The 25,466-nt window shown below is 43.9% G+C and overlaps 1 protein-coding gene across 1 annotated transcript in view; it reads left to right on the forward strand.

The window, feature by feature from the left end:
- Positions 1 to 2,038, forward strand: part of A1CF (APOBEC1 complementation factor) — a 59,464-nt gene extending 57,426 nt beyond the window's left edge. The window contains exons 13-14 of the transcript XR_009763970.1: positions 74 to 231; positions 1,356 to 2,038. The gene's annotated coding sequence lies outside the window, so the exon portion shown is untranslated. The remainder of the gene's footprint in view (positions 1 to 73; positions 232 to 1,355) is intronic.
- The last annotated feature ends 23,428 nt before the right edge of the window (positions 2,039 to 25,466 follow it).

Below are 25,466 nucleotides of genomic sequence, written 5' to 3' on the forward strand. Positions count from 1 at the left end.
CGCTTAACATCCACCAGAGCACTTACATCCAATTCTGCTTCCATGGCAACAATTTTATTTTATTGTTTTACAGGTCATCTGCATATGAACTAGTTTCTTTTTTCTGACACTTGAAACCATGCCATCCATAATTTCATGGATGAAAAAGGAACACTCCGATGTAGTTATAACATACTCATTCTCACATCAAGGATCATAGCCCTCTCCACGATTATGTTCTACTAACTAAAGGTACTTTGTCTGCTATATGCTGAAATAATTTAATGTGTAATAGTTTATTCTGCATTGGCTTCTGAAGCAGACATGCTAGTAAACTGGCCAAAACAGTTTCCTTTGTTTGTCTGTATAAAAAAAAGTTGAAGAATGCTTAGTAGAATGTTTAATGTTACAATCAGTCTCATTGTAGTTGGAAACTCAAACATATTCGGCAACATTTTAATAGGCAACAAAAGAAAAACATGTGGAACACAGGAAGTTGCCTTACACTGAGGGAAACCGTTGTTTCATCTAGCTGAATACCATCTGACAGGCAGCTACTCTCCAGGATTTCAGGCAGGGATCATTTCCAGCCCTCCCTGGAGATGCCAGAGATTGAACCTGGGCCCTTTTGTGTGCATGTGATGTGCTCTGCCACTGAGCTACTGCCTATCCCTTTACAACACTCAAGCCAATGACCGCTGTTTGAAAGTCTGTTGAAATCAGGCTAGTACAGCATCCCTTAACGCTGGATGATCCAGATATAACACCACACTATCGCTGAAAAAAGGAATGCACCAAAATAGTGACTTACTGACTTTGAAAGGCCTGTCATGATCAAATGGTGTGCATATCTGTAATTATGCTGACAGGAGATGAATCAAGGTTGCCAGCCAACAGGTTTCCAGCGGACCCAGTAGAGTTTGGGGCATTTTGACCTATTAAAGGGCACAAAAAGGGAGAAACATCCCCCTGTCTGTCCTCATTCACTTTAAATGAATGTGTTTATTTTGCACATGCCTGGGAGGCCTGAAAGTGACTGGATGCGTACATGCAACATTTGAAAAGACCATTACACCTTTGAACCAAGGGGAAGGCCACGGCTCAGTGGCAGAGCATCTGTCCTGCACGCAGATGGTCTCAGGTTCAGTTCCCAGCATCCAGATAGGGCTGGGAGAGACTCCCTGTCTGAAACCCTGGAAAAGCTGCTGCCCGTCACTATAGACAATCCTAAGCTCGATGGATCAGATGGATCCATCAGTGAGTCTGAACTTCAGTGCAAGGCAGCTTCCTGTGCTCTTAGGTACACTTGCCTGTCTGCAGATATGCTAGTAAACTTAGCATAACACTTTTCTTTTTAATTTACTATATTTATACAGAAGGGCCTCCAAAGATTCTACTAAACATTTTTAAAAGATCACAATGGACACGATGGGCCTCCCCAACAGGGGCGTAGCTGCCACTAGCAACAGCAGCAAGGAGGAGCCAAGCCGGCTCTTGGGAGCAGTGACTGCAGTGATCCCATTTACTGCCACCATGGTGACATTAGCCCTGCAATGGCAGGGTCTGGCAAGAAGCCAGCAGAGCAACTTAAGGAGTTGCCATGTTTCACCATGGGATGTTTTACTTGTACATATTGGTTTGATGTTTTATGTTTTGAGAGCCACCTTGAAAAGATTTGTAGCCTGAAAGGTAGGATATAAATGATTATTTTTTTTAAAAAAAGCTGGGTAGATACACAGTCTGCCCCCTTCAAAACTGTGGTGAGGCAAGCCCACTGCATTGCCAATACTCTTGCCATGCCCAAAGCATGCACACTCCCATTTCAGTGGTGTCACCCATCAGGGAAGAGGAGGGGTGGTGGCAGCACTGGGGACACACTGCTCCATCAGCCAGAAACAGAAGAGGAGTCTCTTCCAGGCTAGCACTACAAACATGAGAGTGGTTGGATTTCAGTCTGGGTCTTGTCCTGTATGCAAGACAGAAGCTCAGTTCATTGAAAGAGAGGGTTTATTCATCCCCTATGTGCTCAGTCTTTTGACAGTACATACATGTTACTTGATCTAAGTGTTTGGCTCACTTTCTTGAGTGACCTGCTTTCTGATTGTGGCACTCTTGTAGTCTGAATTGTGTAGTGATCTATGGGGGCCTGGTATCATGTGTAAATGTCATCACTTAGCGCAGGGGTGGGGAATTTATGGCCTTCGGGGTGATGCTATATTACAACTTCCATCATCCCTGATCACTGGCCGGAGCCTTTTAAGCACATGCAGTGGTGGTACACCTTAGATGAACATTTTCCATGGGCTCCACCTCCAGTTTTTATTGCAAAAGTTGGCAGCCTTAGATTGGTTGCTGTCCTTTAGACATTACAACAGTGGTAGGGAGGCATTGTAATGGGCTTTTAAACATTATAGCAGCAACATGGGATGAACCCAGGGAAAAGAGGCTACCATGCTAATGCTATAATGTCTAAAGGGCATCAACAACATGCAGTTATCAATTCACAAAAATGTAGAATAACACAAGGAACTGAGAACAGCCTTCTCAAGGTTGCTATATCAAATGGTGGTCTGATCCTGTCCCATGGACAGTTTTCATGCTGTAGCCGGTTGCTATGAGGAATGACTCTCCACGGAGCATCAAGAGCATCTGTTTCATGAGTGAGGAATTTCAGACCACGAGGCTTAATACAGTCCTTTGAGCCTGTCTATGTGGTCCTCAAAACTCTTTCTAGGCTATGCTCCCTCCCAGGCCATGCATCTAACTAGCCCTGCTCACACCCTCCTCAAATCCATTTGCCTAGCTGGAATGTGGTCTTGAACTGTGATAATGCCTGTCGCTTGCCTGTAAAGACGTGTGTGGGTTTGTCCATATAGAAACCTCTGACTTTTGTGTGGCTCGAATGTAACCTCTATACAAAGAGTCACACGTATTGCTCCACCCACTTTTGCCTCCTGCCCACCACTAGCTTGCGACTCCTAATCTATATGAAGCAGCCTTCAGTGCTGAAATAATATCTAGATCAGTGGCCCAAGTCCAAGTACTGATCAGCAGGTGCTGACTTAGAGCCCATCCTTTCTTTGGAGATACTTTTTAACTACAGAGATGTTAGGTATTAAACCTTGAACACAGCAAGGGCTATATCACTGAGTTTTGAGGTGCCCTATCCAGCCCTGGCAAGGAGGCTGGAGGAAGCAAGTGAGGCAGATAGTTGAGGTGGAACAGAGAGTTAGAGCAGGAGATAGAAAGGCAAAGTAGCCACAGGTCAGAAAGCAAGTCCAAGGGAAGAGACAACTTATTCTGACAAGGGCCTGGCAGGGCTTTTATATCTGGTCTGGGGAACTTCTGGCCCTCTATCTATCCCTCAGGACTCTCCTGGGGCCATGTACCTCACTGGCCCTGCACACTGCTTGAGCACATTTTCCTGCCTGGAATGTGTTTGCCTGGTTAAAATGTGCCTCTTAGCTTCTCTGGATGGAGAGATGCATATGCGTGGGAGTGGAGGTGGACTGTCCATAGACTTCTGTGAGCCTGGAATGTAACCTACTGTACAAAGGTAAGAGTCACAAGTGTTGCTCCATCCACTTTTGTCCTGGACCCTCCCACCACTGATATGCCAAAGGTATGTGGCCCAAGGCTATCTGAACACCTGGCTCTCAAAAAGCAATACTGACGTGATCTTCAAAACAGAAATATGGAACATGATGTTTGAAGTTCCATGCTTATTGCAAGATGCATGTGCCATCTATTAAATGGCACATTTAATAGTGCCATTTAAATCTAAGTCAGCAATTGTCACGTTCCTTTTCGATAGACACTGTTGATACACACTGGCACATTTCCACTATACACCAAGGTGTGCCACAAACAGGCAAATAAAGCAATGCGTTTAAGTTGCATCAAGGGGCAAAGGTGGATGGAAGCGGGATTCTCCATCTCCATTCCTGTATATGATGATGATTGAAATGAACCTGAATTGTGCCATCTAGTGGTGGCTGGGCTCAATTTTTCTCCGGCAGACACAGCAATTAAGTTGTGTGTGTTGTGTTTATTAGTAATCTGTATATAGCCATTGGCTGTTACAAAAGCATTACAAAAACATTACAAACGTATATGCATAATAACATAAAAAATAACCACTCAGGATTAAAATAGGACAATTTTAAAACATTATATACATCATCAGTCTTTGACATGACTAGCTCTAATCTTCTTTGCTGCCAGCGCAAAGTTAGCGGTGGACATTATTGTGTATGGATGATCAGATGATAATAAGAAAATCACTGTCTGGGCCCTGCTTAGGTCTTTATTCTTGTGAGTCAATGGAAGTAAGAATTTTACTCTCGGAAGATGAAACAATGGGCAATCTAACATATAATGAATCAAGTCTTCAGATTAAGTTGCATCAAGGGGCAAAGGTGGATGGAAGCGGGATTCTCCATCTCCATTCCTGTATATGATGATGATTGAAATGAACCTGAACTGTGCCATCTAGTGGTGGCTGTGCTCAATTTTTCTCCGGCAGACACAGCAATTAAGTTGTAGAAATGATGAGATTGAGCCTCATTGCTGCCACTTGCCAAAGTAAGGCCCCAGATTCACAGGAACTTTGGATTTAGACTGAGTCAGAGCACTGGTCCATCTGCGTCAGCACCATCTACACTGGCTGGTAGCGACTCTCCAGGGTTTCAGATGGGGTTCTTTCCTAGCCAGGCTTGGAGACGCCAGGGATCAAACCTGGGAGTTTCTGCATGCAAAGCAAATGCTCTACCACTGAGCACAGCTGTTCCCCATAATATTCACCCATAATATCTCCATTATTCCTGATGACGTCTCTTCCTGGAAACTGTAGTCAGTCTGATTGGCTTCTCACACATTAAGCGTACACCTAAAAATGAAAGGTGTAAATGTGTCCAACACACGTTTGTTGCTGTTGATGTGTATTTAATGTGTGAAATAGCTCAGGACAGGCAATACTGGTATAAAGGGGTCAGTGGCCTAACTCAGTGTAAGGCAGCTTCAGGTGTTTAAATACATTGTTAAGATACAAAATATTACATATAGCAAGTCATGTCTTGTACATTCATAGACTCCACTTCACACAGCATCCCGTAAGAATTATTTGCAAAAAGGAATGATGTTAGATCACTGGAATCAGTGCCCCCGCCCCATCTCAGAAAACCCTCCCCACAATCCTATATGTAGAAAGATAGGCATTGCCATGTTTTAATTATGCACATTTTATATGCTGTACATTGTTGTATAACACTGAGTGTATAGGTGGCTGTGGCCAGTGGTGCACTTAGGTAACTTTAGATACTGGACTTTAGGGATGGAAGGATCTGTCAGTTTCAGTTGTCTCCGTTTCTCATTTTTCCAGTCTTCAATTCAGTTTTCCATATTTCTGCAGCAATTTGCAATTTTTCTTCAGCGTTTTAGTGTGAATTTCTCCTAATAAACACTTTTATGCAGCTTTGACTAATGCACACATTTCTGCAAACAAATTCTCCTAATATGTATTTTGCATGTTATTTTCACTAATATCATTTTATGTACATTTTCCGCTAATATATGCATTTTGGGTAAGCATTGTTTGGTTAGAGAACTGCATCGCAAAATTTAGTAAGTTCAAATTCCAAAGATTGGCTGTGTTTTGGTTCTCACATTATTTTGGAAAATGTGAATTTGATAGACTTGGCTTTAAATGCAAACAGAATCAAATTTCTGCCCCATCCCTACTGGACTTAATGGTCTGAGGCAGGAGCAGGGGGACTCTAGATGGCAATGGGTATTACTTTGTTTACTTCACAATGTGGTAGCATGCCAGTCCTGCTGTGATTGGGAGACCACCTTCTCATTCTGCTGACTTTTGCCCCCAAAGTCCTGCCCTGATAGCATCACCAGCAGTGGCCACAAATTCAGGGAAATAGAGGGGACCTGGAATAGTAGGCAAGCTAAAAAAGTCCTTTGCACGGCAGTGGAATGGACAGACTGTTGGAACTAGACCAAGGAGAGCCAAGTTCAAGTCCCAGGTCAAATATGAAGCTTACAAGGTAGCAGTGGAAAAGCCACAGTCTTAGCCTAGCCTACTTTACCAGGCTTTTGTGAGTATAACTTAGAGCAGCCTTTCCCAACCAGTGTGCCTCCAGATGTTGTTGGACTACAACTCCCATCTTCCTGACCATTGGCAATGCTGACTGAGGCTGATGGGAGTTGTGGTCCAACAACATCTGGAGGCACACTGGTTGGGAAAGGCTGACTTAGAGTAACCTAACATGCCAGTAGTGGGTCTTCACTACTACAGATGTTGTTGGACTACAACTCCCATCATCCCTGGCCATTGGCCATGCTGGCTGGATGTGAAAGGAGATGGAGTCCAACAACATATTGAGGGCCGCAGGACCTCTGCCATTGTGATATGCAATGTCCTGAGCTTCTTGGAGGAATGGTAAGAATTAGGATACAATGTGATGACAGATAGACTGACAGAGTCAGGCAAATGTCAAAAAGTCTCTCCTGATTGTTAAATGCAGAAGAGTTCTCCAATCCAAACCTGCCTCCCAAAACATTGGACTTTTTGCAATTAGCAAAGTGATGGGAAAATGCACTGGAAAGTGTGGGACAACATTTGCTGTAACACAATGTCATCTGACCTGCCAGCACACAAATGAGAATGAGTGTTTATTAAATAGTCAACATTGTCAAATCTCCCTGCAAGCAAATCAGGATGAATGCTTAATAAACAGGTCTGGAAGTACCCTAAACTGAACACAGGTGAAAAGTTGATTAGAAAGTCACATGAATGGGAGGAAAAACAAGTTGTTTCTCTTAAAAAGAGGCCAGATATATAGCTTGAGTATTTGAAAAGACTTGTACAGTTCCATTGTTGTATTTTAGGTTTTAAACCCTGAGAACACAATATATGCAACTTAGAGTTTATTGTATAAAAACATCACCATAGCAATCTCTGCTTTTCTATGCAACTGAAGCCCATCAGGTCAGATAATGGTAAATTATCCTGTATAGTCAAGGTCTCTCCAAAGTGTGAGATAACAGCATTTGTTTGAAATCTGGCCAGATTTGACCTGTTGTGGAGGGGGGAGAAACAGAAAGCCCAACCATTTTCAAAACATTGCTAGTTTTTCTTTTTTATCTTTTGCAAACAAGCCCCAATTCTCATGCTTCAGGTTTTCTACATCAAAACCAAAAAGCTCTTTCTAATTTAAAGCAACTTGTTTTTTCCACCCCCCTTATCTCTCAGAATTAGCGTGATTAGTTAACAATCATTTGAAAAATAATCTGAAACATGCTAAAATACATCAAAGAACAAAAAAGTTCAGTGAAAAATGTTCAACCAATAAAAATAAAAATGTGAGTGTTTGCCACTTTGATAGGAGTGATGCCTTGCAGCCAAACATCCTTACACACAATAGGAAACCATAGTATGAACTGTGGAGAAAACTGCAGGACAAGTCAAATTCATCACCATCATTGCCGGGCAACAATCCCCAAGAATATAAGCAGTTCTTGCAAGGGACTGCTGAATGAGCCCAAATGACCTAAACGGAGACCAGCAGTGATTAGTACAGAATCCCTTGCATCATTGTAAAGATGGGGCGATTCACGTCCCATCAACGTTCATGGTTCGCATGGTATTAGTACCAATATTCTCCAGACTTGGACAACCATGTAGGCTGACAAAACTGATCTTTTAGTTTTCTGTTCAGTATTCTGAAATATGGAAGGGATCATCACCTTTAAATACTAAACTACATCTTAATCAAAGCCATGAGTGAGGGGGAAATAACTCCAATTACAGTTGGTCTCAAAGGATTATATTTGGATGTACACTGATGATGCCCTATAGTTATATAATAATACTAGCACCAATCCTCAGTGTGGGAAAGAAAACAAGTAGGAGACAGATGAACCAAACAAAAAGAAGTATTTAGACCAGTCAAAATTGGCTAACGGTAGAAGAAAGAACAAGAAACATTCCAGCGTCTATCACTAACCAATGGTATAAATAAGCATAAGGACTTGGCTAGAGAGGGTAAATATAGTGGAGATAAACAATATACTGGCCTAAGCTGGATAAGGCAATGAACTGTAATGGCCTGCTACTTCACTGAGATTTGTTAACAATGGCTGGATTCACTTTGGGGTTAAATTCTTTCCAGGAGTAAAATTTTTACAGAATGTAATATTTCCCTTCCATTTACACCAGTGGTTAAGGTGTTGGACTATGACCTGGGAGACCAGGGTTCGAATCCCCCACACAGCCATGAAGCTCACTGGGTGACCTTGGGCCAGTCACTGCCTCTCAGCCTCAGAAGAAGGCAATAGTAAACCACCTCTGAATACCGCTTACCATGAAATAGGGTCCGCCATATGTTGGAATTGACTTGAAGGCAGGCCATTTCCATTTTTCACAGTAAGCCCCTTTGCTGACATCTGAAAGCTGCAGTTCATTTGGTGGCATATCTGCAAACATTGAGGTTTTTGTATCACCTCCACACCATCTTTTTGCATTCACTATCTTAAGTAAAACAATGCCTGAAATAAGTGACTGTGCTGACAAATGGTAATAGTGTAGTCATTGCCTTGAAAGATAATGCCAGCAGGCTGTTTAATGCATTTTGATGCACAGCACAATTAACCTAGTTCTGCGCACCAGAATTTCCACTACAAACAATGACCTACTTACTGCAAGGCATCAATAAAAATAACGATATATAACCAGGGCACGAAGGCAAGATATTGGATGCTGAGGAGCTCTACTGTCCCCATTCTTTTTCCTTCTGGGAAGACTAAAAACAGATCTACATAGTCAGCAGCTTTCTTGGATGATACCATCTCAGGTTGCAGGATGGGAGATACCAAATTTCAGTCTTCCAAAAAATCCTCCCTGCAAATGGGAAAATTGCTGCTCAGGGAGAACTATTGCCTGCCTTTCCCCTAATATACTAGGTTTCTATATGCACGGAATTTGTTTTTCCTGTTAGAAGCATTCTAACATGATTTTTTAACATTTGTAGTCTGAAGTGGTACAGTTCAGGAAAAAAACTATACAACCACATGTGTAGATTGACTCTAGGAGCCAAGTTATATGATCAACAGTCTTATGTGATATCTTTCTTTCTGGACTCTACCACTCCAGACTACTCTGTTAGAATGTTCCTGCAGAGAAGGTTCTAGCTTTCTCCCTGACATGCTGAGAGATACTATCAGTATTGGCATTTTGCCAGTTCTTGAACAGACACCCGTAGACAAGCATTCCCCTGATCTCCTGACTTGAACCTCCTGTTTTAATTGTTTTAATTGCTGTTTTAACTGTCTTAATTGTTGTGCTGTTTTAATGTTTTGATAAAATTGTTTTATTGCACATTTTGATTGTGTGCTTTTTCTAATTGATTTTACACTTGTGAACCACTTAGAAGCAACCTTAGTAATGAAGCAGTATATAAATGGAGTAGTAGTAGTAGTAGTAGTAGTAGAAGTAATGATGATGTGATGGAACATTGAAACATGTACCATTCATTTACCCACATATATGGAACAATATTTCTAATGGCTTGCTCGCTCTCAGTTGGCATCTTCTTACAATTTTAAACACCAGGGAAATACCACTTAAAACTTTCTCTGTGTGGTGACTGCTCCACAGGGCTAGCTATCTTTTAAATTATTTTTATTTTTCAGAATCCAACTCAAAGACCAACCAATAGGCCCAAACAGGAAATCAACAGCAGGGGGAACATTAGGCTGTGAAACATCTGCAGAACTATATTGACAGATACATAAAACCTATCCTTGCCTTGTGATTGTTTTTCTGTTTTTAATAAGAGAAAGATATTTTCACACTGAATCAGCCCATTGATCTGTCTTCTCCAGTGCAGCTTACTCAGCCCAACAGCAGCTCTTCAAGAGCAGAGGTCTTTCCTGATACTGCTACCCAAGATCCATTATCTGGAAAAGTTGCATATTGAATCTGGTAATTTCCAAGTTCAAAGCATAGGTGCTGTCAGTGAGTTATAGTCTGCTACATTAGAAAAGGAATTAGAAAATGAATAGGACTTGTAACAAAAAAAATATGTGAGACCTGCAAGGACAAAAAAACCTTTTGCTGTATATCATCATCTCCTATTAGAAGTTCAGGGTACTAGCCAGCCATGCCTTCCTCAAGGATACACCATTCTATAGCACTCATCACCCCATACTATTGGTTTTCTTCTCTAAGAGTAGAGACACGCTCACTGTTCTGCCGGTTCCAGTGTGTCTCCACCTCTCTTTTCTGAAAACGGGAGCACACAATGCTAGTCAAACTCTGCCCTTTTTTACTGTAAGGCCTGGTGGGATCAACTTGAGTGCATTTTTAAAAAAAAGAAAAGAAATCAGCTTCAAACAGATTTTGCAATTGACCAACAGATCAGCCTGTGGCCCCTCCAGGTGTAGCCAGTGGAAACACTTTGCTGTAGGTGACTAGTGTGCTCACAGCCTAATTGTCACTCAACATTCTGTGGTGACTGAACATGCTCAGTCCTCACTGGGCTATTTGGGGTGCTGTGGGTTGTTGTGTGTGCACGTGGATAGGGGTTATTTTTGTACCTCTAAGGCAGCCTTTCCCAACCAGTGTGCCTCCAGATGTTGTTGGACTACAACTCCCATCTTCCTGACCATTGACAATGCTAGCTGAGTCTGATGGGGGTTGTGGTCCAACAACATCTTGAGGCACACTGAGTGGGAAAGGCTGCTCTAAGGTTTTCATTTGTAAAGATTACTTATACTTTTGCAAATCTCAGAGTTCCCCCAATCATGCTGATACTTCCCTGGTTTCTCAGTGGCCCGTTTTGACTCCAATCCTGTCAGCACTGACCAGCTGAGTTTGCTGTTAAAAGAAGAACTATGTAACCCAACACAACACCCCTTGACAGGGCTTGTAATGGGGAAAGTGAGTCTCGCAGATCTTAACAATTTCTTTCTAACATTTTAACAGGCCTTCAAGGGGGATAATCTTGAATGCCACTTCCTCCCCTTAACTTGCTGGCTGTTGAGCAGAGAAAAATTAAGCATTAACTCTTCATGTAGATAGAAGATGATGAATGAGAAGAGATGAAAGCAAATTCCCACTAAATAAGTGGGGTGTGATTCCAAATAATACAAGTTGCAAGGTTTGGGATAATGGCTTTTTTGCCCTATAATCCCCACCCAAGCAAATTCAGTTTTGTTACTACTGATCTTATATAAGTGAAGAAAATAGGCTAAGGAATTCTCTAACCAGCCTACTGGAATATTTATAGCTTCACATACTTGCATTAATTCTGAATTCTACAGTGAACCAAGCTATGTTTTTTCTCCCAGTGGGAGGAACAAGTACCATTAAAATTAGGTTCTTGCTGCCTGCTTACCGAGGTATCATTTATTATGGATGAGCTATACTCTGCCAATGAGAGAGGTTTTGTTGTTTTCTTTCTTTTCTTTTTTACTTTATCTGCTGTTTCCTGTACAAAAATACTGTGATTGGGGGAAAAAAACCAGAGATCTAATAAAAAGGGGGGAGGGGGAATCAGCCTTGATTTTTTTGTTAAGGCACCTATATGTCAATCCCAAATGCAATTAAATTGCTTCACATAATATACCTGGTGTGGGGTTGCCAGTTCACATCCCAGGAAACTGCACTGTTCCTTTTAATTCCCTGATGTATAGTTTATTAGGGTTTTCACATTATTACAATAAAAGCAGTGCAGTCCCTTCTTTCCTCCCCACCCATCCCTCCCAGCTCCCCTATCTCCCTCAGCCCTCTTTTTTCCTAATGTTCAATTGTCTGGCAAGTCATGATGCAGGTGCTGAGGCTTTTCCTGTCTGTTCTTTCCCCGGGCCTGCCATCTCCTCCTTTCTCCATCTGCAGGAGCAAAGGAGAGGAAAGTGGGGGAAACCACAGTTGCCTCAGGAAGAGGGCTGGCCCATGACATTTTGCTGTATGAGGTGAAGGACATCTTCTTCCATTCTGTGTACTTATGCCACATGGATGAGCAGTTGAATATACCAAGTCAATCACCGCGCTCAGCAGGTGAGGGCTTCCTGCAGATATCATCTTATCAGGAGGTCCGTTGCACACAACATGGGAAGTGGACCTTTAGTGTGGCACCTACCCCAGAGGCATCACTAGGCGGGTGCTGGAGGTGCGGACCGCACCCGGGTGACACCATGAGAGGGGTGACACCCAGAGCCACCGCGGGGGCTCCCATCTGGCTGGCGCAGAACCCAGGAGTGCGCAAAACCCACGCAAAGGTGCCCGGAGCCCAGACCGGAGAGGAAGGGAGGGACATGTGAAGGGGAAGCAGTCCCAGGAGAAGGAGGAGATCTGTCGGAAGGAGGCTCCACCCCTGGCACACGGCTGCCCGCCTGCTTCCTTGGCGCCCCAACGTGTTGGGCCAAAGGCAGGCTCCGGGTGAGTGGGCGGGTGAGCCCCTCCCCGTGGTGGGCTGGGCGGGGCTCGGGAAAACATCCTTGCCAGCCTGCTGCCAGCTCAGAGCTGCTGATTGGGGCATCCCAGCAGCTAGTTGGTGCGGCCGTCAGGCCCCCCACTGGGTGACACCAACCCTAGTGACGCCACTGACCTACTCTGAGGAATTCCCTCCCCTTAAATATTAGACAGGGGTCATCTCTATTTTTTTGGTGCCTAATGAAGACTTTCCTCTTTCAACAAGCTTTTTAAGTAGCGCCCTTATCCCAGTCTGCATATGTGTTGGAATTGCTTTCTCAGATTAATTTTTTTTTAGGAAAATTTTTTTTTTAAGATTTTATTTTTGAACTGTTTTGAAGATGTTTTGTTTTTGAGATGTTTTTCAGGTTTTGCCCCTTATTTGCCACTCTGGGCTCCTTCTGGGAGGAAAATTCTGGGATAGAATTTTTAACAACAACAACAACAACAATATTTATTTATTTATTTATTTATTTATTTATTTATTTATTAAATTTCTATACCGCCCCATAGCCGAAGCTCTCTGGGCGATACACAACAGTCAACATCAAAATACAATAGGTCACATATAAACAGATTTAAAACTTTTGAAAACTTTAAAAATATAAAAATTCCCAGAAGAATCAAGACAGTTTTCAACACATACTAAAATGCTAAAATGCTAAAATGCCTGGGAAAAGAGGAAAGTTTTAACCTGGCACCGAAAAGATAGTAATGTTGGCGCCAGGCGTACCTCATCCGGGAGATTGTTCCATAATTCGGGGGCCACCACTGAGAAGGCCCTTTTTCTTGTTACCACCCTCCAAGCTTCCCTATGGGTAGGTACCCGGAGGAGGGTCTTCAATGTAGAGCGTAGTGTACGGGTAGGTTTATATCGGGGGAGGCATTCCACCAGGTATTGTGGTCCCGCACCGTATAAGGCTTTATAGGTTAAAACCAGCACTTTGAACCTGGCCCGGAAACATATAGGCAGCCAATGCAAGCGAGCCAGGATCGGTGTTATATGATCGGAACGCCTAGTCCCTGTTATCAATCTGGCTGCTGCATTTTGTACAAGCGCATTGCAGTAATCTAACTTCGAGGTTACCAGAGCATGGACAACCGAAGCGAGGTTCTCTCTATCCAGATAGGGGCATAGCTGGGCCACCAACCGGAGTTGGTAAAAAGCATTCCGTGCCACCGAGGCTACCTAAGCCTCAAGTGACAGGGATGGTTCTAAAAGAACTCCCAAGCTACGAACCTGCTCCTTCAAGGGGAGTGCAACCCCATCCAGAACAGGTTGAACATCCACCATCCGGTCAGGAGAAGCACCCACTAACAGCACCTCAGTCTTGTCTGGATTGAGCCTCAGTTTATTAGCTCTCATCCAGTCCATTGTCGCAGTCAGGCATCGGTTCAGCACATCGACAGCCTCACCTGAGAAAGATGAGAAGTAGAAGTAGAGTTGCATGTCATCAGCATATTGATGGCAACGCACCCCAAAACTCCTGATGACCGCACCCAGTGGCTTCATATAGATATTAAAAAGCATGGGGGACAGAACTGACCTCTGCGGAACCCCATACTGGAGAGCCCAGGGTGCCGAGCAATGTTCCCCAAGCACTACCTTCTGGAGACGGCCCGCCAAGTAGGAGCGGAACCACTGCCAAGCAGTACCGCCAACTCCCAAATCAGCGAGTTTCCCAAAAGGATACCATGGTCGATGGTATCAAAAGCCGCTGAGAGATCAAGGAGAATCAACAGAGTCACACTCCCCCTGTCTCTCTCCCAACAAAGGTCATCATACAGGGCGACCAAGGCTGTCTCTGTGCCAAAACCTGGCCTGAAACCCGACTGAAATGGATCCAGATAATCGGTTTCATCCAAGAGTGTCTGGAGCTGGTCAGCAACCACTCGTTCCAGGACCTTGCCCAGGAATGGGACATTTGCCACCGGCCTATAATTATCAAGATTTTCTGGGTCCAGGGACGGTTTCTTCAGAAGTGGTCTTACTACCGCCTCCTTCAGGCAGCCAGGGACCATTCCCTCTCGCAATGAGGCATTAATCACTTCCCTGGCCCAGCCGGCTGTTCCAATCCTACTAGCTGTTATTAGCCACGAGGGGCAAGGATCCAACCTAGAAGTGGTTGCACGCACCAGTCCAAGCACCTTGTCAACGTCCTCAAGCTGTACCAACTGAAACTCATCTAAGGAATCAGGACAAGGCCGTGCTCTGGATACCTCATTCGATTCAACTGCTACAACATAGGAGTCCAAGTCCCGGCGGATGCAAAAGATTTTTTCCTGGAAGTGCCTAGCAAATTCATTGCAGTGGGCCTCAGATGACTCAACCATGTCTCTAGGGCCAGAATGTAATAGCCGTCAGACAATTTTAAAAAGCTCTGCTGGACGGCAGATAGATGATTTAATAGTGGCAGCAAAATATTGTCTTTTTGCTGCCCTCACCGCCCCTCAGTATAACTTAGTGTAGGCACTTACCAGTGCATGGTTGCATCCATCAGGAGTTCGCCTCCATCTGCACTCAAGCCGTCTCCTATATTGTTTCATCGCTCTCAGCTCCAAAGTATACCATGGATAGGGTTGCCAGGTTCAATCCCTGAGACTGATCCTGTATCTTTAGGAGAAGAGAAAGTCAGCCAAGTGCAGGTGTTCTTGCAACCCTGTAATGGGAAAAACCACAAGGTGGAATTCTCCCTTCCCCCTGCACAACTTTTAAAGATACAAAAGACCTCTTGGAGGCTGGGCCTGGCAACCAAGAGGTCTTTTGTATCTTTAAAAATTGTGCAGGGGGGAGAGAGAATTCCACCTTGTGGTTTTTCCCATTACAGGGTTGCAAGAACACTTGCACTTGCCTGACTTTCTCTTCTCCTAAAGATACAGGATCAGTCTCAGGGATTGAACCTGGCAACCCTAACCATGGATAATAATAAATGCCACAGGACAGGAGCTAAATGGTAGGGCTTTCTCTGTTCAGGGGTTTAAAGATACCATGTATTTATCCAGGTTGCCACTTGACAACTCTAAACTGAAGTCATATTATGACACAGATCACATGCAAGTGGATGGGGCTTGCATTGGAAGGGTTCCAGACAGACTGTGCTGATTTTGACATTGTCTTCTGAGTACGTATATCTACAGTGCAGATATCTAAGAAGTGAATGATGTGTTATTCAAGATGTGCTACTTCCTTTTGCTAATAATCTGTTCTCTCAGTTCTTAATTCTGCTTCATTTAGCACTGTTTTTTTCTATTGTAATGCAATTTTTCTTCTATTATTTAAAAATAAATAAATCAGTACTCTCCATAGTCCATTGACAAGACTCCCAAGAGGCAGTGTGATGGAGTGGCTGTGACCCAGAAAGTCCCAACTTCAAGTCCAATCTGAGTCACACTTACTAGAAGGCCTTTGAAAAGCTGCTGTTGCTCAGCTTCAAATACCTGTCTGATATGGGAACGAATATATTAATTAATTGGTCACTTAATTCTTAATAATAATGGCCTAACGTATAGGATTGTTGTAAGGAATACTTAGGTTGTAATCCTATACATGCTTACTAGGGAGTATGCACTGTTGGACACAAACAGGATTTACTTCTGAGTAAACATGCATTGGAGTTGTGCTGTTAGATTATGTATTATTATGACATCATTACAGGGCTTCCAGTGGGGTTTATTTGTTTAAAATGCTTACATGCTCCTTTTCAGGACTACTGACATAGCACTTTACAATTACCAAAATATATCAATAACAATCAGTGAAATACAACAATAAAACCCAGTTCTAGCAGACAAATAATCAGACCAGAAGAGGCTAGAACCAGCATTGGATATATGGTCCAATTGTTCTGACCCAACAGGTGAACTCATGTTTTAATCCCCATAATTATTTATTTATTAGATTTATATCCCACCCTTCCTCCCAAATCCATGCTTTTAAAAAATATGCTGCTAGAGTTTGTTTAAAAGATGTCAGTGATGGGGCTTGCCTGACTTCCCCCAGAACTGAGTTCCATAAATGGGGGTCCACCACAGAAAAGGCCCTGTTCCTTGTACCCCCAACTGAATAGCTTTTAACCGGCAGACACCTCAACAAGGTCTCTTATTTAGATTCTAAAGTATGTAGGCTGGTGTGGGTGCAGGGGGCCTATTTGTTTAGACCCACCTTTTATTAAAAGGATACTATTATGCCACTGGTTTGATTTGGTGCTGAAATCGCTTTTAAAATTATTTTTATTGACTTTGTTGTAACTGCAGACTGGACAATGCCTAGTTAAAATCTTCAGTGCCAGAGAAGTAACTTGAATAAGATTTTCAGTGGATGGAGTTAGGAATTCAGAGTGTCTCACAATTTAGCAAAATAGCAAAAATTGTAATACAGAATTCAGTGTGGGGTGTGCCACAGAATCAGAATTGCCTGGGTGCCGAATGTTAATTGGATTTTAGCAAAGTGAGCACAAAGCCTAGGAACAGGTCAGCTCTTTTCATTCTTGTGGCCCCCTATGGTACAGAGAGCTGCTCAAGGGGCTACTTGGGAACAGAAAAAGCAGTGGCCCTTTGCAACACATCTGAAGAGCACTAAAAACAGCCACATGTCCCTGGCAATGGCACACAGTTGGGCAGTGCTGCCATTCTTGCCATACTTGCAAACTGTGATGGCACCATGTACATTACTTTATTCCCACCCATAATGTACCATTCCATTCCAGGATCATCACCTTACCCCATGTATGCCCTCTTGATCCCTTCAATCTACAGATTTGGTACTCTTGCAGGTGCCACATAATTCTCATTCCACAGTTGTAAGAAATCAACATTTTAGTGTGGCAGCAACTATGCTTTGGAACTCCCTGCCTATTGACATCAGGCAGGTACCTTCACTGTATTCTTTATGGCACAAACTTAAAACATTTTTGTTTAGGCAAGCCTATCCAGACATGTAGAAATTACATGTGTTTAAATCTGTTTTTTTTACCTTATTGGTGATTTTAATTAGTTTATTTATTTATTTATTTATTTATTTAATTACATTTCTAGACCGCCCTATAGCAGAAAGCTCTCAGGGCGGTGTACAACAAATAAAATCACAATTAAAATATGAGCAAGTGTGGAAAAAATATATATATATAGTACAATTATAAAACATTAATAAAATTGCCATTGAGATTTATAAATTAAGATCATATTAAGTTTAGAATGTTAAATTAAAATATTTAAAAATTTACAAAATTTAAAAAGCCTGGGCGAAAAGGTAAGCTTTTACCTGGGGCCGAAAAGATAACAGAGAAGGCTCCAGGCGTATCTCGTCTGGGAGGGCATTCCATAGTTCGGGGGCCACCACCGAGAAGGCCCTAGATCTAGTTGTTGATCTCCGGGCCTCTTTATGGGTTGGGACCCGGAGAAGGGCCTTCGACGTCGAGCGTAGTGAACGGGTAGGTACATAGCGAGAGAGGCGCTCCATCAGGTATTGCGGTCCAATGCCGTTTAGGGCTTTATAGGTAAGAACCAACACTTTGAATCTGGCCCGGAAACATATCGGTAGCCAGTGCAGCTGCGCCAGGACAGGTGTTATATGGTCAAATTTCTTTGTCCCAGTGAGAACTCTGGCCGCAGCATTTTGCACCAGCTGAAGTTTCCGAACCGTCTTCATAGGTAGCCCCACGTAGAGTGCATTACAGTAGTCCAATCTAGAGGTTACCATAGCATGGATAACTGAGGCAAGATGCTCCTTGCTCAGATAGGGTCGTAGTTGGGCTACCAGCCGGAGCTGGTAGAATGCATTCCGTGCCACCGAGGCTACCTGAGCCTCAAGTGACAGGAGCGGATCTAATAAGACCCCCAAACTACGTACCTGTTCCTTTAGGGGGAGTGTAACCCCATCTAGGACAGGTCGAACGTCAACCATCTGGGCAGAGGGTCCTCCCACCAACAGCATCTCAGTCTTGTTAGGATTGAGTTTCAGTTTATTAGCTCTCATCCAGCCCATTATCGCGGCCAGGCAGCGGTCTAGTACATCAACAGCCTCACCTGACGAATATGAAAAGGAGAAGTAGAGCTGCGTATCATCAGCATATTGCTGGAAACGCACTCCAAAACTCCTGATGACCTCACCCAGCGGCTTCATATAGATATTAAAAAGCATGGGGGACAGAACTGAACCCTGCGGGACCCCATATTGGAGTACCCAGGGACTCGAGTAATGTTCCCCCAGCATCACCTTCTGGAGACGATTCCCGAGATAGGAGCAGAGCCACCGCCAAGCAGTGCCTCCCACTCCTAAATCCGTAAGTCGCTCCAGAAGGATACCATGGTCGATGGTATCAAACGCCGCTGAGAGATCAAGGAGAACCAACAGAGTTACACTCCCTCTGTCTTTCTCCCGACAGAGGTCATCATACAGGGCGACCAAGGCCGTTTCTGTACCAAACCCCGGCCGAAAGCCCGATTGAAATGGGTCTAGATAATCAGTTTCATCCAAGAGGGCCTGGAGTTGGCGAGCGACCACACGCTCTAGAACCTTGCCCAGGAATGGGACATTTGCTACTGGCCTATAGTTGTCCAAATTATCAGGGTCCAAGGAGGATTTTTTTAGCAGCGGTCTCACCACCGCCTGTTTCAGGCAGGGTGGGACCACTCCCTCTCGTAAAGAGGCATTAATCACCTCCTTGGCCCAGCCGGCTGTTCCATTCCTGCTAGCTTTTATTAGCCATGAGGGGCAAGGATCCAGAGCAGAAGTGGTCGCCCGCACCTGTCCAAGCACCTTGTCCACATCCTCGAGCTGTACCAACTGAAACTCATCCAATAAAACAGGACAAGACTGTGCTCTGGACACCTCATTAGGATCAACTGCTACAATAATGGAGTCAAGGTCCCGGCGGATGTTCATGATCTTATCACGAAAGTGTTGCGCAAACTCATTACAGCGGGCAATTGATGGTGTTATTGTGTCCTGGGGACCAGAGTGTAAAAGTCCCCGGACAACTTTATAAAGTTCCGCTGGGCGGTTAAGGGATGACTGAATAGAGACAGCAAAGTATTGCTTCTTTGCTGCTCTCACTGCCTTCACATAGAGTTTGGTAGAGAGCTTCACAAGTGCATGATTACAGCCGTCGGGAGTTCGCCTCCATTTGCACTCAAGCCGTCTCCTTTCTTGCTTCATCACTCTTAGCTCCGGAGTAAACCAGGGAGCCAATTGAGCTCTGCAACGGAGAGGGCGCACCGGGGCGATCGTGTCAACTGCCCGGGCCATTTCCGTATTCCACAGCATGGCCAGGGTTTCGACAGGACCGTCAATTCTATCAGCCGGAAAATTCCCTAGAGCCATCAGAAAACCCTCAGGATTCATTAGTCTCCGGGGACGGACCATCTTAATTGGTCCTCCACCCTTGCAGAGGGGAGAAAACAGTGTGAGTCTAAACCTTAATAGGCGGTGATCTGACCATGACAAAGGAATAGATGAAAAATCCCTCACTCTCAGATCACCATCCCCTAATCCAGTGGCAAAAATCAAGTCCAGAGTGTGCCCCAACACATGCGTAGGGCCAGTAACAAATTGAGACAGCCCCATGGCTGTCATGGAGGTCATGAAGTCCTGAGCTGCTCCAGATAAAGCGGCCCCAGCATGAATGTTGAGATCCCCCAATACCAAAAGTTTGGGGGAACGCAACAATAGATCCGAGACCACCTCTGTCAGCTCAGTTAGGGAGGCTGTTGGGCAGCAGGGTGGACGGTACACCAACAGAATTTCCAGTCTGTCTCGCTGACCCAACGTTATGTGCAGACGCTCTAGACCATTAGCCATCTGGATAGGGTGCCTAACAAGAGGGATGGAACTTCTATAGACCACAGCGATTCCCCCTCCCCGACCCTCGGATCTACCCAGATGGTGAACCGAATACCCAGGTGGGCACAACTGGGAGAGATTAATACCTCCCAGATCGCTCACCCAGGTCTCGGTAATACATGCCAGATCGGCCACCTCATCCACAATTAGGTCATGGATGAGGGAGGTTTTATTATTTACCGATCTGGCATTAAAAAGCAGCAACTGGAGATCCGAGGGTTGGCTGATAGAACTACCAGCAATCCTGTGGGTGTGAGGAGGACCGGAACACGTCACAGCCACCAGTTGTCTGGGGCGAGTTCCCCTTAACTGGCATGTCCTACTCACAGCGCCATACCTCCCATTACCCGTCACTACACTAATAGGGGCCCCCTTTGGTCCTCCCTCCCACAACACTGTCCTCTCGCCCAAGCACATAATAAAAATAAAATAAATAATAAAACTCATGGCATATACACACAATCACACACTCACTCATACAACCCACTCATACATTCAGACAACACAGCAGCATCCGAGGAGCTTCAGCAGCCGATAATCCGTAGTAGCTGATGTAATGGGGCCCAAGAACGATGGACAGCAATGACCCCCAACCTGGTGATAATGACAGCAGCAACGGTGGCATACACCTCAGAAGAGGCAGCAGCAGCACTTCAGTCTCGCATTCCAGGACAGCCCAACGGCAGCAACAGAAACATCCACGCCCCGATCAGGAACAGGCCAGGGGCCTGGTCCTGCCAGGCAGAAGTCCCTCTGGGAAGGGTGGTGGAGGTGGTAGTCCCACGGCGGCAGCAGCAGCAGCAGCAGCAGCACAGCAGCAGCAAGAGCAGCAGCCTCTCCTTCCCTTGGGCGATGGTCTCTTCCTCCTGCAGGCCCTGGAGTAATGGTTTTTTAGTTTGTCCCCTTTTCTTATAAATTCAGCTTTCTTAAACCGATCAACTTTCATCTTCCAGTTATTTTATCTTTCAAGTCACCATAGAAAAATCTATCAGGTTTTCAGGCCACCTCTTGCATCCAATCAAGGGGCCTGCAGCCAGCCTCTCAGTTATAGCCTACGAAGCGTTTTATTTGCGTGAATATGCTGCTCTGCCTGTGTAGAATGTGTTATGAATGTGTTTACCTTTTTAAACTTTTTTTTATTGAGAATTTTAATGTTTTATTTTATGGGTGGTTTTTTGTTTGTTTGTTTGTTTGGTAACCTGCTTAGAGATTTTACTACAATCAAGTGGTATATAAATGTTGTAAATAAATAAATAAAAATAAATGTATTGTGCTGAAACTCAATTGTCTCTCTCTTTAAGGCTAGGGTTGCCTGGCTCATGGCCTGAGACTGATCCTGTATCTTTAGGAGAAGAGAAAGTCAGCCAAGTGCAGGTGTTCTTGCAACACCGTAATGAGAAAAACCACAAGGTGGAATTCTCCCTCCCCCCTCCCCTACTTTAAAAGATACAGAAGGGTCTGGCCTCCAAGAGGTCTTCTGTATCTTTAAAAGTTGTGCAAAGGGGAGAATTTCACCTTGTGGTTTTTCCCATTACAGTGTTGCAAGAACATCTGCACTTGGCTGACTTTCTCTTCTCCTAAAGATACAGGATCAGTCTCAGGCCATGAACCTGGCAATCCTATTTAAGGCTTGGTTTGTTAACAGTTTCAGCTGGTGCTGAGAAAACCAAAGAACAAGCCACTGTGCAGACACACCACCCACACCTAAAATCTGTAAGCATGCTAGACAAATAAGCACATTTTGACCACAGATTGAACTTCCTTCTGGAACCCTATGTGCCAACAACCAGAAAGAAGCTTGGAAACTGCCACATTAAAGAAACTCTGGAGTTTTTCCATTTCTAATTATTTTCAGGTGCTTTCATGGATAAGACCAAGGGATGGCTCATAAATTGTGTTTTAGGTCACCTCCAGACTATTTGTATTTTGTGGAAGGGGTTTCAAGCGCATATTAGGGATTTCATCTTGCCGATTTAAAGTGGATTAAGGTGCTCTGTTGCCCTAGCACAAGAAATCCACCTCTTTTAAAAAAAACCACACAACTGGCTTTTTTTGGGGGGGGGGTTGGAAGGAATGGGAAAATGCATTGAAAAGTGTGAGATAAATGAATGATTAATGGGAAGATGTATAAACACCACACAAGCATATCAGGATGAATGCTCATTGTCGTATCACCTTCCTACAACAAATCAGAATGAGTGCTCAATCAAGACCAGAAATAATCTAACCTCTGTATAAGCTTTGGACAAGCAAACCAAGATGAATGCTCAATAGACGCTTCTTTTCTTTTTCTTGCTTGGTGTGGGTAAATACCTTTTTATGCCTTCGAGAGCACTGCTTTAGGCCTAGTCCTCCCAAACGGCAGATGAGGTGATAAACCTGTTTGTGGACTGTACCACACCAGATTGGGGGGGGGGGGAGAATAATATGACTTAATGCTCCCCCACCAGTACTCATTTCTTGAACATAGGAAACTGATATGTTCCTCCTTTGTTCTTGGACTTCCAAGGATTGCTCTGCCAAGGGAATCTGATGTATATGCCCTACTACCACTTTTCCCTTCTTCAGACATAAATAAGACCACTACAGTTGCATTGCATTATGCCACGCCACCCCCTAAAAGTATCTCAAAAGGACTACGCACCAGTGCTCTTCTGTTGAAAATCTTGCAGAGCTGCTTTCTTTGGGAGGGCTTTGATGTTATGTGGAACACCAGTGACACCCAGTGGTTGCTTGTACTCATAACTGCATTTTTGAATAACATGTCGATTGCTATGACACTCAGAAGGTACTTGCATATTTTCTCCAGTACTGACAACATTTGCTCACTTATTTATTCCTCAGAGCCAAACAACATTCCTTTAAAACTGCTTCATTCTTTTGTTTTTCTTAGTATCATCCTGTTTATTTCAAGTGGTGGATTTGAAGTGATTTTGAAAGTTTCTAGTGCTATTGCAATGTAAAAATGATTATTGCTATTGTTTCACTTGTTTTGGAAATGTGGTTTTGGATTTGTTTGATGGTGGTCTGCCATTACCTTCAATGTTCACACAATCTGCTCTTAGTGATGACAATGACAAGGTGAAGAGGACAGGGTTGTTCAGTTTCACTGCTGTCCTCTTTTTTGTTTTTAGACATTACCAGGAACTGTGTCCCTGCTCACACCCTGCCTACCATTGCGATGTCACATAACTGGCAGATAGGTTGCCCCTTCCACCTGCCAAAGTCCCAGCATCAGAGGTTGAAAGGAGGAGTGTAGGAAGACTTGCAAAGCCCGCTCCGAGCTGATCCTTTCAACCTTTTGTGATCATCCCTCCACTTCTTGTTTGCACCCCAATGTCATTTGCACAGAAGATATCTTCTCCCCATCCCAACATATCATTCTCTCCCTTTATGTACTATCAAAGAGCATCTCTTTTTTGTCAGCACACCTCACATATCCTTCTCTCCCTTTCTTCTCTCTACACAAAAGCATCTCTTCCCCCCACATCCTAACCATAACATGTAACCCTACCCCTAACTGTAACACAAAATCTAACCCTAATCCGGAAGCTATCCCTAACCCTGACATAGAACCTTATCCTAACCCTGACCCAGCACCTAACTCTAATCCTAACCTTAACCTTACCCTAGACACAACCTTAACCCTTACCAGAACACTAATCCTAATAACCTAAACTAATCCTAACCAGAATCCTAACCCAGAAGCTAACCCTGACCCAGACCCTTACCTAACCCTAACCTGGAATCTAACCCTAACCCTAAACCAAAACCTAACCCTAACCTGAATCCTAACCCAGAACCTAACCCTACCCTTCAACCTAACCCTAGCCATAACCCTCTGCCACTCCTACCACATTAACCTCCTAGAGCTTCCCATTCCTATCCCATGCAGCTACTAAGCTCCCTTTTCACTTCTATTCTGCAGTCCTGCTTTGCATCATTTTCACCTTCACCCCCATCTCCATGGCTCTTCCAGCCCTTCTTTTTGTGCAGTTCCCCCCTGCATACAGACCACCCCTATGGTAACCTCCTGTATCCTCTTCCTCCCACTCATTGCAATTATTAAGCACCCTTTTCATCTTCCACCCAATTATGAAGCCACAATCCCCTCCTGTTCTGTAGCTCGTCTTGTACCCCTACTTTCATCTTCACTCCCATTCCTATGTCTCCTACTCCATCCTATTCCATTCTTTTTGTAACCCCATCTGCATCCTTATTTTCACCATCCCCCTTTTCTCCTTCCTCCTCTTTTCTCAACTCCCCCTTGCACACATACCAGCCCCATTTTCATGCCTCCTTCCCGTTCTTATTTGCACACACACACCCATGTTGATATACATTAGTGTATATTTAAGATGAACAGACTGTTAAGAGTAAGCCTCTCATTTAGCTTGTTCTGTTAGAGAAGGTTGTTCAGTTGATAGATTTTGTGCATATATGGGCATTGGCTTGTTAATAACTGTTCTCAATTACTACATTGAATCTGGAACTTCATGCTGAAGACAACACATGGTACCAGTGAAATACATTGTGTGAAGGTACTATGGAATATTTGAGGGCTTCACATCCTGTATCTTTCTCAGATGAGGCGGATGAGGAATGGAAGAATGAAAAATTTCAAGAAATGAAGGAGAGATGCTGAAAGGATAAAAGCTGCTGTTTTAAGCAACAGCAGAGGTTTCAATGAAGCATGAATTGAGAGACACTGAGAGGAAAATTTAGGTTTTAAACAATGGCAGAGACGAGTAAAGCAGGGATTGAGAAACACTGAGATAAAATGGTAGTTTTAAACAGTGCTAGAGGTTTGAGTAGAGTGAGAAGGGGTTGGGAAAGGCTCTGTTGTGTTAGTTTCTGTGTTGTGCCTATCTCTGCTATTTCTTCTTGTTAAAACCTTTTTTTAAAACCCTCAGTGTTCCTCCCTTGCCAATCTATTCAGACCTCTTGTTGTTTTAAAGCACCACTTTTCCCGTCAGTGTCCCTCCCTTCTCACTCTGACACCACAGCCAATACTGTTGTGCAGCCTGCCTTCTCTTTTGTTCCCCTCCCCCATCCTGACATCATGCAAATCAAGGGGCTCATCCATACGACTGTATAATGTGCGATATGATCGCTTTGTGTATTCATTAATTTTCAGTGGTCCATATGACATCATCCGTTTTTGCA

This window comes from Rhineura floridana, chromosome 7 (genome assembly GCF_030035675.1).
Source record: "Rhineura floridana isolate rRhiFlo1 chromosome 7, rRhiFlo1.hap2, whole genome shotgun sequence".
Taxonomy (NCBI): Eukaryota; Metazoa; Chordata; class Lepidosauria; order Squamata; family Rhineuridae; genus Rhineura; species Rhineura floridana.